Consider the following 13,602-nt stretch of genomic DNA (forward strand, 5'->3'; position numbering starts at 1 on the left):
CAACCTTGCACCATGGTGCAATGGTATCTGCGTGAGGATTATTTTTGTACAGTAAGGGGCATTCCTGAGGCAGTATCCTCTTTTCCAGAAAGAGGTAAAACCGAGGTGAAATAAAGATATCTCTCCTTGTTACGCCTCATTTTGGTGCATTCCCAGGTCCACCAATTCTCGTTAATATGGGAATGTGTAAAAAATTAATAGATGTGTGGGAACATACATACTCCAATGTGGAGTACAGCAATGCAGCGCAAATTGCTGCATTGCATTACACTGCCCCAGGGAGCACCCACACAAAACCCATGGAATGTCTCCCTGGGACAGTGTAATGCAATGCAGTTATTTGCGCTGCATTGCTTTACTCCACCTTTATGAAGCCACTCAGGGCAATGCAAGGTTGTCTTTGCTTGACTTCATGAATCACATTTTAGAGTTGGGTCGCGCATGCACCACATTATGTGGTGAATATGTGACACAACTTGGCTCATCAATTTGGCCCTCATTCCCTACTTCTGCATTATTTAGACAGGAATGTCTCCCTCATGATGTACAGCTGTGTCCCCCACCTGGAGTGCCCAATGGTGAATATCTGGTATCCTTTTTTTTTATTTTTGGCCCAACCTCACATCAACTTTGGATCTGCATGAAGGCTTAGGCGGTGTGAATCCCTGTTACAGGTACTGGTGTATAGAGTGATGGTGGAAGCATACTATTATTTAGTGATCATATAGTCACGACCAGACTGTGTCAGGGGAGTGGTGGCCTACTGGCCCACTAAGTCCCACTGCTGCAACATAGACCCTGAACTTTGCCTCAACATCCCAATGTACATGTGGCTATAAGTACGTGTGTAGCTCATGTGATGCATGCATTGGGTTGTGACTAAGTGAACCTGAGTAATGGATGCCTCTAGAATCCATTTTGGAAATCTCTGACCTGTTTATGTGTACATTATGGTGGTGAGGTTACTTCCCAATACTGGAAGTGTAATTCAGGAGAATAGAGGGAGGTGATCTAGACACTGGAATTCAGAAGAGAAGGCAGGCTTTTACTCAGAAGCTAAATAAGGTCCTTTCACTGCAAAGAGCTGCTGATTAGTTTTCCTAAAGAACAGCTATGATGGTAGGGTGGAACCTCACTCTCTATTGTTTGAGTGTGAAGGGTGCTTTAGAAGAGGTTAGCCTTTTGTCTCTGTTCCTGATCACTGAGTGTGCTTGTTGATGGCCTCTTGAAGCTTCATGTCTCTGTTCTTGGTGCACCAACATGGAGACAACCTTGCTGTGAGAAGTACTGAAATAGAGCAAGCCAGAGCCTGGAAGTCAGCCTAAGAAGAACACATGAAAGGAGAATAAACATAAACCAGTTCTAAAAGTACAGACCTGGAATACGCATTTCTTAACTGTGATAGTTGCAGAAACATGTGAAATGCAGACCCATTTGTGAATCTAGTTTCAAGTTCCTTCTGACCAAGGATATTATCTAGATACTGATCTGAAGGAAATATTGTCTACTTGTCATGTAACATCTAGAGGTGACTGCTTGAGAGAAGAGTGAAGGAGTTAGTTAAGTCCCTAGGAGTAGCTGTCTTCAGAGTGGAGAAGAGAGGTTGACTATGCAGCTGAGGTCTTAACCCTTCTTGGATCCTGTCACCTAATCTGAATTGGAGTGTCTGTGTCACTGCCAAAGAGTGCCTGAGCTACTTAAATACCACAAGAGGGGAAGCAGCCAAACCTGTTCAGTTCAATTTGTAAAAACATGTATTCAAATAAACAAGAAGTACCAAAGTTCTTATCCCCCCAGGAATGTCTTTGTACCAGTGCCGTGATCTTGATCCTTCATTTCAAATCCATTAAAAACAGGCAGCAACAGCCCAGCCATTGTGTTTTGTTCCCATATAGGACTTCACCATGGTTGTAAGAGACATAAATATTATTGTAAAAAAAAAAAGCAGGTCTCTCAACCTTTACACATTAAATCAGCCTGTCTTTACTATTATAGCATCTTCAATACCAAAAATATATAAATACATAAACCTTACTGACAATTTATAAATAATTCATCAGTATAAAATGGTGTGGTTTCCAGTTAATAATAAAACAATGAAAGCGATAAAAAACACCTAATTGGCTTTAGCTATTGGTCCCCACAAAAAATACACAAAGCCAAACTGTCAAGTACACTCAGTCTTGTGTTTCAGAGACAGGCTGCAGGCATCAAATGGCTAAGTCAGAAAAATACAAACTTTCTAAATGGGGCATTTTCAAAATTTTAATTTAAAATCCAACTTCACCACAATTTAGAGTTCAAAAGACACAAAATATCAACTAGTTACCTGTTCCCATTTGGAAATTACTAGGGGTGGACATCCCCCCACGGACTTAGTGGAATATGGTGACTCCAGGTTACTCTTGTATTGCAGAGTTCTAGCCAAAACCCCCCAATCACAGTGCAGGAGAATTTTTACAGATAATGCTCCAGAAATGTAAGCACAAGCAAGATTTGGTGCCCCCAGAGCCATTTTATAACGTTAGCAGTCGCAGGTGGTCTTACGCGGTCTGATTTTTCAGGACTGCTCATGCTACCAGAGCTGAATTGCAGCACCAGCTGCCCGAGGTGCATATCTTGCGCAAGTTGGCAGAACTCTGTGGAATGTCACAGAATTTTATATAGCTTCACAGAATTCTGTGGAGTGAAACTCTGCAAGCTACGCTCATCCCTAGAATTTACAGCATACTAAATATAATAATGTAACTCCATTCTTATCCTATAGGAGAGGTAGGTCTTGCAGTATTGAAAAATGAATTTAGGAGTTTTTCACTACCAGGATGTGTAATACTTTAATGTATGATGGAACAACGCATGCGTATATCACACTTGCCTTTACAAAGCTGTCTCAAAAATGACTGCGTTTATACCACGCATGCCTTTACCACGCATGCCTTTACCACACATGCCTTTACAACACATTTAGTTGTAAAAGTATGTATGGTAGAGGAACATCTGTGGTAAATTTTCCCCCACCCTGCCCTCTTATACCTGATACCTGCCCAAAACCTTAAAACTGCCCCTTTTACCCTCAGCTCTGAGCCCCATACCCACTGCCCTGCACCATAAAAGTAACTCTGTGTTGTCGTAAGAACTACCCTGACCCCTTGCCCCTACCCTGAACCCTAAAACCTACCCTATCCTGTCCTAAAAACTACCCCAACCACCCACCCATGCCCTGAACCCTAAAACCTACCTCCCCATCCTAAAAACTACCCCTAACCCTCCCACCCTGTACCCTAAAAGCTACCCTGCACTGCCCTAAAAACTATCCTGACAACCCCTGTACCCTAAAACCTTTTTCGAACTATCCCAAAACCTACCCTGACCCCTGCCGCTGCCCTTAACCCTAAAACCTACCCCTCCCTGTCCTAAAAACTACCTGACCCCTGCCCTGTACCCTAGCACCTGCCCCACACTGTCCTAAAAACTAAGCTGACCTCCCCACCCCCACCCTGAACTCTAAAACCTACCCACCCTGTTTTAAAAACTACACTGAACCCTCCCACCTCCACCTTGAACCCTAAAACCTACTCTGCACTGTCCTAAAAACTACCCCGACCCCCCCACCCTGCCCTGAACCCTAAAACCTACCCTGCACTGTCCTAAAAACTACCTGACCCCCACACCTCTGCCCTGAACCCTAAAATCTACCACACACCATCCTAAAAACTACTCCCCCCTCCCCCCTACCCTGAACCCTAAAACCTACCCCAGCCTGTCCTAAAAACTGTCCTCACCCCCAGCCCCATCCTGAACCTTAAAACCTACCCCACACTGGGCTAAAAACTACCCTGATACCCTGACCCCTGTCCTAAAAACTACCCTGACCCCTCCACCCCACGCTGAACCCTAATACATACCCCACCCTGTTCTGAAAACTACCCAACCAGCCCCTGTCCTGTCTTAAAAACTACCCCACTCCCGAATCTGGCCCCACTTACCTCTCTCTCCCCTGCTCTCTTCTCCTTCCTGTTCCGCCCAGACACCTACACCCTTTCTCTGCCATTACCACACATATGCGTAGTAAACGCATGCATGGCAAATGCATGTGTAGTAGATGCATTTGTGTGGTAATGGTGTAGTGGTCGATGCATAGCGTTGCATAGACCACATTGTAAGTGATGTTTCCCATAAGACTACACGTCCTAACTTTTAAATACATTGTACCTTGCCCTCTAGGCTATCCAGGGCCTACTCTAGGAGTGGCTTATATGTATTAAAAAGGAAGGTTTGGGCCTGGGAAAAGGTTTATCTTGTCAGGTTGGAATAGCAGTTTAAAAGTACACACACAGGCTGCAATGGCATGCCTTAGGCATGTTTAAAGTACAACTTAAATCGGTGGCAAAATCAGTGCTGCAGGTCCACTAGTAACGTTTAATTTACAGGCCATAGGCACACGTAATGAGACTTTATTAGGGATTTACAAGTAAATGAAATATGCCAATTCAGTATAAGCCAATTCTGCCATGTTTCAAAGAGAGAGCACAATCACTTTTTCACTGGTTAGCAGTTCTAAAGCCAGCAAAAACTAATTCAGCAGACAGGATGGTTGAAAACAAAATTTAGCAAAGGATGCCAGGTCTAATGGAAAGCAAGTTTGAAATCACAATCCTGAATGGTCTAGCAGAGGAAACATTGCTGAGGTCCCTTACAAGGAAATAGAAGGTGATGGCTTTAGAGACGATGCTTCAGATGATTCTAAGGAGGTAAGGGACCTTCTTGCAGGGTGTATGAAATATGGATCTGATTTGCATAGAAGATGATAACACTACCTTCGGAGTGCAAAGCTAAGGACTACAAGTTTGATTGGGCCCCTTTCTTGCTGTATCTATCTGGAGAGTTCAGAGAATTGACATGCCGCAAATATGTTAGGGCCCTGTGCCATACACATGAGGACACACATTGTCTTGTGCAGACACAAACTGTCAGTACACTGTGAATAAGTAATATCAAGCGAAGCTTCCATTACTGCTCCAAAATACCTGACTCTTCACCGGGCCCAAGTCAACATGGGAGAATGCTGTCATTTTCCTCATACCGCTAAAGGATCTTGGTATGCGTTTAAGAAACTTTTTATTTAAAAAACTTGTGAATAAGTGTGCCTATAATTCAACATTACACTTAAATACATCCACAGGCCCCCAGTCAGGGCCTGGTACTTTACCACAAGGGCTATATTTTAAGGGTCAAGTGACCTTGTGAACTTAAAATATAGACCTATCCCAATATCAAGTTATAGTGAATCCATCAGGATAACATCAGAGCAAACGTTTGCTCGATAAATGTGTGAGGAATGGGTAACCTGGATAGGATGCTATCACCCTCTCTAATGGCCCTTACTATGCTCCAGGATGCTTAGGTGTTCTTAGATTTGCAGGCTAACATTAATTGCTTAATTGCTGTAATTTTGTTTTTTTGAGATTTAATTTCCTAAGCTTAATAGATTCCTTGTATGTTTTGTGCATGGTGAAATCTTAATTGTATCCCTCGGTTCGGACTTCCAAGCTGCCCATGAATGACTTCTCGTGGCTGTGCAAGTTGAATCAACCCACCTGTTGGGTAAAATGAGCTGGTTTACGGACTGCTTTTAGAAGGAGTGAATTAATCCCACACAAATATCTACAAAAGAAGCTACTGTGAGGTCATTGATGGCTCTTTATGACAAACAGAGATTGAAAAGATCATACTAATGTAAAACTAACAACATTGTCTAACCGTTTTTTCTCGGCCTTCTAATATCTCAAAAAGTGATATGTTGCATGTGAAGCAACTGTTCCTCTATTATAGGTCCACGGATGGGGAAAGTGAACAATGAAATCGTCTGTGAGAAACTACAACATGCTCAAGACAACCATAGGTATCAAACCATATTTATTGAAGGTGCCTGGGGCTTGGGAGCGGGCCCTTTTAGCTTGTTTTCAGACAGACAGGTGTCATACACTGTCTGTGATGGTTTTCTTTGGGTCTATATGACTGTTTTAAAATAGACATATGTCCCTGTGATGGTGCTTTGGATCAGACACTTTGCGCTCGTCTTTTTTGTGAATTGTACGGTATTTATTCTAAATGCTGTTTATTTCCTCTGCTGAAAAGGTAAATTTATTCTATGTCAACCTACAATGTATTTTGTTTACAGATTTTGATTGGAGATGATGTTTGTTTTGGAGTTGATTCCATTTTAAAATCTTCTATGAAACATGAGGTGGTTTGGCCTGGGGGAGGGGTTCGCTGTCAAGATCCGCTAACTCTATGACTCTCCCATGGCTCAGGTTAACTGCGGCTGCTTCCTGTTGGATCCGTCTATGATCCAACATGGGACCCAGCAGGGCTGTCCATTGTTGCCCCTGCTGTTCCTTCTGGCAGAGTAACCCCTCACAGCCTTCATATGCCAATCCCCATTGCTTTCGGGTGTCCCCATACCAGGTGGGACATTCACAGTATATCTCTATGCGGATGATGTACTACTCACCCTCACAGACCTCCCTCGCTCCCTATCGATGCTGCTGGACATCATCACTGACTTTGCTGCACTCTCCAGGCACCGAGTGAACTGGAACAAAAGGGAAGCCCTACCCCTTTCATGCACAACAGCATGAATGGTGATATCTGGCTGCCCCTTTCGCTGGAAAGTTCCCTGCTTTAAGTACTTAGGGGTCTATATCAACAGGGGCCTGGAACACATGATAGCAGACCACCAAGACCCCCTGATAGCTCGCAAGAAACTTGATTTCGACAAATGGTCATATCTCAGACTATCAACGAGGGGAGGAGTACAGGCTGTACGAATGGTGACGCTGCCGCGGTTCACCTATGTACTCAGCATGCTACCTCTGCTGGTCCCATTGACCATGCTGCAATCCATAGATGCCAGCATTCGCTCTTTTGTCTGAGATTCCTCCAGCTCTTGACTGGCCCAGTCCAAACTCCTGGCGCATCACTCGTGTGGTGCCATGGACCTCCCCTCAGTTCAACACTGTGCCTTGCCCCTTCATCTCTTCCAAATGGCATACATATTCTCTGGGGTGCCTGACCTTCCTCTGTGACTTACGTTGGAGTGCTCCCTACTGGCCTGCCAGAAAGGGCTACAACCATCCCATGGGGATGATGGGCCCCTCACACATCCTGCCAACTCAATCATACAGGCCATGCTGAAATCCTGCCACCAGGCCCACCGCCTTTTTGGTGTGGACCCCTTTCTCCATCAGCATGTGTCAATAAGGGGAATGGCCTTCTCATCGGAGGAGCAGTCCTAGACTGGGAATCATGGCAATCAGTGGACATCAGTAGCCTGCACCAGGTCCTCGATGGAGGCGCCCTCAAAGCATTTTCAGTCCTCCAGGAGGAATTTGGACTACCCACCCCAACAGGGGTGGAGGTATCCCGAACTGTAGCACTGCCTGGACCCTCTCCAGTAGTATCCTATCTTATGACATGGTGTTGTTTTCTCAGAGTTATGTCTGGTTTTTAACGCCCACCTCTTTTCCTGCCACCTTCTTGCCAACCTCTGCACCAAATAGCAGTCTGACTGGAGAGGAACTACAAGAAAGAGGAATGATCTGAGCTATTAGAGGCTTTCGACCGTGGGAGGCCTGTCCGAAGTTCAGTCTCTTCAAGACTCTAGACAAATGGCACTGAATTCCCCTGAGGCTGTGAGTGGGGGAGCCTGTTAACCCACTCAACTTGCTGGTGTTGCACGAGGGACGTTGCGACCTATTGCATGTCCTCTGTGACTGCTTTCTGCATTGATTCTGTATTGTTCCACTTTAATGTCTCAATAAAGAAAGGCAAAGCAAAACAACTCTTCTATGAAATGCCATCATTCACTGCTTTATAAAAAAGCTTTTATATAATTCTTTTTATTGTCTGTAAATTTTCTGATTATGACATATAATCAAATAGCGTTTTTTTCTACTGAATTACAGGGGTTTGATGCATTTATTTCCAATTTCTAGATTTAGAATTTGTTGGAGTACTCATTCACCCACACTGTAATTGTAAACAATGACAAGAAGTCTCTAGATTGTTGATGCTCAGCTATATTTTACAATGAATCATGTTATTTTACTAAATCATGAGACTGATTTTGTTAGTACAGAATGTATTTGCATGTTAATTTCATGAAAGCCTTCTTTCTCTTCGGAGACCCAGGTTAGTTGAAACTTAAAGAGGAGGGCATAATTCTCAAACTCTTAAGTAAATCTTTTAGTTATGCCATATATTGCACCTCAATTTTGTCCTTCTTGTTGGACCTGGCCCTTTCCGCTTGGCCATCCCCAGACATTTTACCTTTACTCCGACTATATTGTTGCTGGTCTAAGGATTCAGTGCACTTTACCACTGCTAACCAGTGCTGCAATGTTTGTGTTCTCTGACTTAAACATGGTAACACTAGTTTATACTCAATTGACACATTCACTTTACTTATAAGTCCATAGTAAGGTAGTATTAAATGTGACCAGGGCCTGTAAATTAAATGTTACTAGTGGATCTGCAGCACTGATTGTGCCATCCACTTAAGTAGCCCTTTAATCATGTCTCGGGTCTACCATTACAGGCTTCAATGTATTTAAAAAGTAGGACATGTAAATTTAAGTTTTACATATCCTGGTGGTGAAAACCTCTTTATTTCATTTTTCACTATAGCAAGGACTATCTTCCCATAGGCTAGCATTTGAGGTACCTTATTACATTTTATAAGTGTAATTTTGAAATGGGAAAATATGACCAGTTTATGTTTGGTATCTCTGGAATTGGAATTTAAATCTTATTGTGAAGTTGAGTTTTTAATTACGTTGCTGAAAATGGCACTTTTAGAAAGTTGGCATTTTCTTGCCTTAGTCATTTTATGCCTGCAGCCTATACTGGGGTAACATGACTGGGTGAAGCTGCTATGGAATATTTGCACATCGCTGCTGAAGGGATGCCAATCTGTTGGACTGAACTGCACTAGACTACTGCTTTTCTGTGCTGCTGCTTTGCTCCACAGACCTGCTGCCTGCTGCCCTGTGGCGTGAATGAGAAGGACTTGACCTACATCTCCCGAACCCATAATCTCTAAGTTATCCCAATGGCTAATTTGCTGGCCTCCTGACTCCAACAACCTTGCACTTGCACCTGACCTCTTCCATCTACGAGTCTACCCTGCCAAGTGGTGCTGCCTAAGTCTTGGACCATTGGAAGTTGGCTTAAGGTGCTTTGCAAGCCTCCTTGTACTCAGCGGAACTGACCCTTCATGTCTGCTGCACAAGACAGCCCCGAGTAGAACCAACACATAGCCATTGCTCTGTGGATTAGACTGCCATAGAGACCTGCATCACGTGGCAGCCCATCATCACATTGGAACTGCTGCAGCATGACTCATCCTCAGTGCAGACTCAGTGGTAACAACAAACTCAGCATCACAGCCTTGCAGCTTGCCAGAACTGAAAACTTTCCCTGATTGTGCACTGCATCCCCGACTCCACATCACAAGCCCTTATCAGCAGAATCTTCAACAACAATGCAACTGGACCTCACCACATCTCGGACCTAACACATCTCTTCAGCAGCATGACATATCTTCAACGCAACCTTCAATGCTCTACAAACCAGGAGTGAAGGTGCTTTTTTCTGCAGGCCTAACTGGGTCCCTGTAAGATTGTGACTTCATTCCAATCCAGCACAGCCAGACTCCACAATTGATGATTTACACCTTGTGGTGCTACTTATACTAAAATCTTTTAAACTAAATATCTCTGGTTCTACTGATTGGAGTTGTTTTTCTTGTTTTGGTCTTGCTTTATTTATTGCAAATTACTCTAGTTTTTTTTAATTCTTTTATGGGCTATTTTTTGGCATGTTTTCTTTGTTTTACTGTTTGAATTGTGGCACAAACACTTTGCATATTTTCCCTGATTGATGCCTGACTGCCCCGTGCCAAGGTACCCGAGAGTTGAGCACAGGTTAATTTAGGGTGTGCTTGTGACATCACCCTGAGAGGAATTGTGGTTGTGGCTTGATAAGGGTTTTCAAAACCCTCACTCAAAAACCCAATTTTTTACACTTCTTTTTTAGTGGGTTTAAGGTTCTTGATTGCAGTTTTACATGGTTTTCATGTTAGAAACATGACGATATAAGATCATTATAGGGTGGCTTCACGTGATTTGCTCTGCTAAAACAGTTTCCCAAAATATGTTTGCTTGGGGTACACTGGGATTATGCCTATAAACATATATGTGTACACCACGAAACCAAATAAATGGATGTTTTTAGCAGTAAAGGAATCGCCATTTTAAAACTACATAACATCATTCATGCATGGACACAAGACACTAACATAACTGATGCAAAATGCTGGGGTCTGTATTGACAAATAAATCATAAAATAGACGGTGGAGATTTGAGAGTCAGAAATACTTCTCAGAAGTACACCTGAAATGTAAGAATGTCTTGTTTTAACAAATGGTCTGTTTCCCGCTGTGCAGAATGTTTTTCATAGTACAGAACTCCACACAGGGTGGATTGAACATCCTTAGCAAATTCAAAAACTTTAAGCTATCTAAAAAAGTGATGGATGGAGTACTTGATTTAATCTCAGCCACTAGTGATTACCTGTGTCGTGCATCCCAATCCATCACTATTCTGTACTCCATGCCATCTCAGTTTGTACCCAACCATATGCAAGTCATTCTTGATCTTGCTCCAATGGGAATAGCCCAACCCAAACTGCTAAGCTCCCTGAATTGGGATGTAATCAACCCATGACCTGGTTCGTCCTAGTTATAATTCTTTAGCCAGGAATAGCGTGATTGCAGTGACACAGAGTGCTCAGGACCCAGGTTTGAGTGCGCCCATCCCACCTAGATCAACACACTAACCTTTACAAAAAAAGCAACACACGGAAAGCTTGAATTAATCACATTCATGGGTCAAAAATCTACTGCTTTCTATGATGAACTCCAGACAAGGATGCACACTGCTCAATTTTAGGCAAGTGGCCTTTCTGCATCTCAAAACCTGCTGAATGTCATTCAAAGGAAAAAAAAACTCAAACTTGTTTTTGCTTTAGTGAGTATTTGCTGGACGCTGACTCTCTATATAGTGCACTAAAATGAAGTACACTGTGCAGATAGTCCAGTGGATCCCCAAAGGTTTGCAGGGGTAGAAATAGATAGGTCTAGTGTGCTTCTTGTGGTAATGTGGGTGAGCAGCTAGGCTTATCAAGGAGTATTGTTAAGCATTTGTTGTACTCACAGAGGCAATAAATGAGACACACACCCAAAGAAAAAATTGGAGACCAATTTAGAAAAATGACAGTTTGAACCAGAGAACTTCATTATAAGGTATGCAGTTTTTAAATTAAAAATACTTTGCTGTTTCAAAAATTGACAGTGAAATTTTCATAGTCTTCAATGTTAGCCTATGGTAGGAAAACAAGTAAGCCGTTTCTCAGCTAAGTACACAACATACAACCCCAGTCTTCGGGATTTCAGGCTAGCACCAGGCAAGGTTTAGGTTGGTATCAAGTGTGCACCCACAGTGGCATGGGGGCAGCTGGCTGCCAAGGTTGAATTTGGAGCTGGTGCCCAATGTTATTCAGTGGAGACTAGGGGGGGATCAAAGACGGGCTGCTCCCAGGTAAGGAAGGACAGGTGGTGTCAGTGGTTTATCTCCGGGGGTTGAGGCAGGCACCAAGGGGCCACAAGGCAGCACCAGACTTACAACCTGAGCACCACAGGGGTGGCTGCGTGCAGTGTACCAACACAGCGTGGGGCACCCAATGCTATTCAATGGATACAGGAGGTATCTGCTGCAGCTCTGCTTATAGGTGAGTAAAGTAGGGTCATGGGTAGCTCTCCTGGGGTTGAAGCAAGGATAAGGATGAGCTGCAAGGCAGCACCAAACATACACCCTCAGCGGCATTGGAGCGGCCGGGTTCAGGGTGCCAACACAGAGTCAGGCTCCTAATGTTAGTCAATGCAGGAGATCGCTTTCAGAAATGGGCTGCAGGCTCTGACCAGGGAGCCCGGAATGGTCAACTAACAGCTGCCCAGGTAAGTTAGCTTGCCAGGGGTCATAGGGGCACCAACGTTCCAACTCCCCAAGGCCCAGAGGCTCCAGGTGCAGGGGTGTCTTTTGGCAGCAGAAACAGTTTAGCGGGCAGGTTGTAGTGAGGGTGAGCCCTTGGATTTAGGCTGCAGGTGTTTCTATGGGGTCTGGCAGGGATCAGCCCACAATGGACTCTGGATCTCAAGTCCTGGGGAACCTTTACTGGACTGGTGGGCCACTTGGACTCAGACCATGGGCGTCTGGTGCAGAGGTGTTACAGGTGCAGTTTCACAGCTCCTCTGGCAGACTTCTTTCTTCTTTAGAGATGTTTCTTTTGGACAGGTCCTCTGTCCACAGGAGTTCTTGTTCTTAAATGAAAGCAGGTAGCCCTCCCAAGGCTTTAAAGGTCACTGGGTGCTGTAAAGTCATCTTCTGGGTGTAGGTTTCTTTGAAGGCTCAGACAGGCCAGTAGAGCTGGGGCCAAATCAGTTGGTGTCTTCAGTCTTTTTTGCTGGGCGACCTTTGTTTTGTCTGGGTTGTCTTAGATCAATGGGAATCTCCTTCTAGGGTTCAGGGGTGCCACCAAAATACTGAATTTAGGGGCCTTACAGGGAGTGCCAGGTGGTAGCCAAAGGGCTACTCACCTTTAGGGTGACTACAAACTTCCTATGACCACTTCCCTTGGGAAGGGGGCATAGTCCTCCTCCTATAGGCCTATGTCTTTCCATACAAGATGTAGGAATTTAAAAAGTAGTGTCCTGGGAGTGGGACTGGCATGGAACTAAGGTCAGCCGCCTCCACCAATTTGAGAGGCCTGGGTCACATTTCAAAGGCAGCAAGGTCTATGAGGCTCCCCACCCTGGAATGTCCACCCTGCCTGTAAGAGGAGGTTTCACCTGTGCCCATAGCAGGCCTTTGTTATGAGTCCTAGAGAGCACTGGCTCTCACCTCATGGTGCCACAACTCTGTCTTAAGGTGGCTGTACAGGTTTTGACCAGTCAGTGCCCACAAAAGGAATTGGTACATTTTTCAGGGGGCACCTCTAAGGTGCCCTCTGAGTGAATGTATTAATAAATCCATCACTGGATTCAGTGAGGGTTTATTAATATGAGATGGTTGATTCCATACATCCCTATTGTCAGTGAAGCTATCATGTAACTGGGGAACTCGTAATGACCAGTGTCCAGCCACTGTATGTAAAATGGGCGCACAGTTCTCTTACTATGTCTAAGAATCAACAAAGATATGACAGGGTCTTTTCTGCTCCTCACATGTAGCAGGTATGCCCTCGCATGTAATTCACCCTGTCTTTAGGGCTGGAAGGCCTGCCAGACGGGTGACTTACATATATTGCATGCAGTGTGCAGGGACAGGGCACACAAGCTGTGTGCCATGTCTATCTTTTATTTTACGTTTGTACTAAGACACCCCAGCCTGCAAAGGCAGCACAGGGTGTGTACTTTGGTGAGAGGGTCCCAGAAGTTGGCACAATCTGAGCTGCAGACCTCAGGGGCCTTCCATTAGTACCCC

Source organism: Pleurodeles waltl, chromosome 1_2, assembly GCF_031143425.1.
Source record: "Pleurodeles waltl isolate 20211129_DDA chromosome 1_2, aPleWal1.hap1.20221129, whole genome shotgun sequence".
NCBI lineage: Eukaryota > Metazoa > Chordata > Amphibia > Caudata > Salamandridae > Pleurodeles > Pleurodeles waltl.